Raw genomic sequence first — 1,906 nt, 5'->3', positions numbered from 1 at the left:
CACTCCAAAATGGAGGGGATAGGGCTAGGATCGCTGTCGCCGCCCTTCCGCAACCCTGCCCCGACCCACCCACCCCCGGCGCCCCGCAGGACTACTCACCCACTCCCGAGGCCCCGACGGTCAGACCTCCAGTTGCACCGTCCGCTTCGCGCCCGTCTCTCCACCCGACCCGGTTGCGCACGCGCGTTTCCTCCCGGGGCCTCGGCGGCCTCTCTAGGAACCTTGGAGGGCCAACGTCTTGGCTTGTCCCGGGTTCCAGTGCAGTGCAGGCCAGTCCCTGGATCACCCGGGGCTTGTCCCCAACACGCCCCACCTCCCCCGCTGGACGCCTGCCCTCCGTTCTCCCATGCCCATTCGAGTTCCACAGCTCTATCAGCCTTGGCCTGTTTTCCCACTTCCTCCCAATTTGTGTGTGCAGTATTGCCCTTGGGTCCTCCCTACGCCCAGCGAAGACTAGGATCCAAAGCCAGGGGTCAAAATAGGGACCAGTAAGATCTAGCTGATGGGTTCTGGCTGGGAGGAGCTATTAAGGGGTCACTCATGACTCTCAATCCACCCAGCGCTGGGTGGATGAACTCTGCTTGGTTACACCAGGGGAATAAGTACCATGAACCTGACTCTCCTGATCTCCTGCCAGGGCCTGCCACTAGCTGGACCCAACTGGAAGCTGGTGGACAGTCCAAGGTTAGCCTCCCAAGTCTCAGAGCACGGTTGAGAAGAACCGAGAGTGAATATGCAGTGTGTGGACGGAAGGGGCTTCGATGGAAAGCAACCTCACAGGGGGATCTGATCAAACATTCCTAAAAGGGCAGGTCATGGTGAGTAGTCACGCCCCAGGCATATAACTTCTTTAGTGAAAAGTTTTTAAGCAAGCCCTGACCATTGATTGTTCTTGGCACTTGTGCATCCAGTCTAACACACCTTTGAGATGCCAGAAGTAATACTTCTGGAAAGCATAGCCACCCTTAAGAAAGCATGTAATCTTTAATCCAATCCCCACTTTACTTTCTCCAGCCCTCATGTAATCTTCCTTACATTCCCTCCTTAATTTCAAATACATAAAAGAAATTGCAAAAGTATTATTTTCTAGAGAATTTGAGCTCTTGCTCCCAGTCGTCAGTTTGGCTCAAATAAATTACAAAAATTCTCTATAGGTTTGGACAACAGGTCAACAGGGGCAACTGGAAAATATCCAACATAACCCAAAACGAAAATGGGAACTGCTTCTCTATGCCTAATATGTCCATTACTTTCCTTTTGAAATAATGTTCTTAAGTCATTTGACTCAGGAGGTGGGGGGTGTGAATGTTCATAACCGCTCATAGGAAAGAGTTTTGAGTTTTATCTGATTTTGAACAAAATTTTCCCATCACAGTCGAGCTTGAGCAGGTTCTCTATGTTTGGGGTGTGCATACTGGATGTTTCTCAACGTGAAGGCAGCTAACGTGTATAGCATCGAGATTGGTGTGCTCAAACAGATCTATCAGATCGCCCCCACCAGTATTTGCAAAGCTGCAGGAGTAGCCGCTAGGAGTGCAGCTTTGTTTTGAAGTATTGAACAGCTTCTTTAAGCTTAGCCCACTTTTGCAAATAGCTGAATTCTCTGAGAGCCTCAGCACCAGCATGGTAGCAATGAGGTTTCTCCCCTCCTATCGGGAGGCCTATTCTTTCACATTGGGCTAGTTTGCTTGACATGAGTTCAAGGCAGAGCATCTCCAACTTGAATAATGCATATGAGTACAAATCACGTGGAGTGAAACTGGTTTAACTGGTTAAACTGCAGATTCTAATTCCGGAGGTCTCGGGAGGGGGCCAAAGGGCATTTCTGACAAAATCTCAGCAGTTCCCATGCTGTGTTCCTGTACCAGGCTTTGTGTAGCAAAGACCTGTGAATGTAATTCACTGG

General features: G+C 50.0%; 1 protein-coding gene across 2 annotated transcripts in view; it reads right to left on the bottom strand.

Moving 5' to 3' along the window:
• Positions 1 to 257, bottom strand: part of LOC109376988 (zinc finger protein with KRAB and SCAN domains 7-like) — a 17,233-nt gene extending 16,976 nt beyond the window's left edge. The window contains exon 1 of one of the 2 annotated variants that reach the window (XM_019633185.1): positions 100 to 257. The gene's annotated coding sequence lies outside the window, so the exon portion shown is untranslated. The remainder of the gene's footprint in view (positions 1 to 99) is intronic. The other variant, XM_019633177.1, reaches the window with a different exon arrangement.
• Between the last annotated feature and the right edge of the window lie 1,649 nt (positions 258 to 1,906).

This window comes from Hipposideros armiger, unplaced genomic scaffold, assembly GCF_001890085.2.
Source record: "Hipposideros armiger isolate ML-2016 unplaced genomic scaffold, ASM189008v1 scaffold_18, whole genome shotgun sequence".
Classification (NCBI taxonomy): domain Eukaryota; kingdom Metazoa; phylum Chordata; class Mammalia; order Chiroptera; family Hipposideridae; genus Hipposideros; species Hipposideros armiger.
This window is presented reverse-complemented; position numbering and strand designations above follow the sequence as displayed.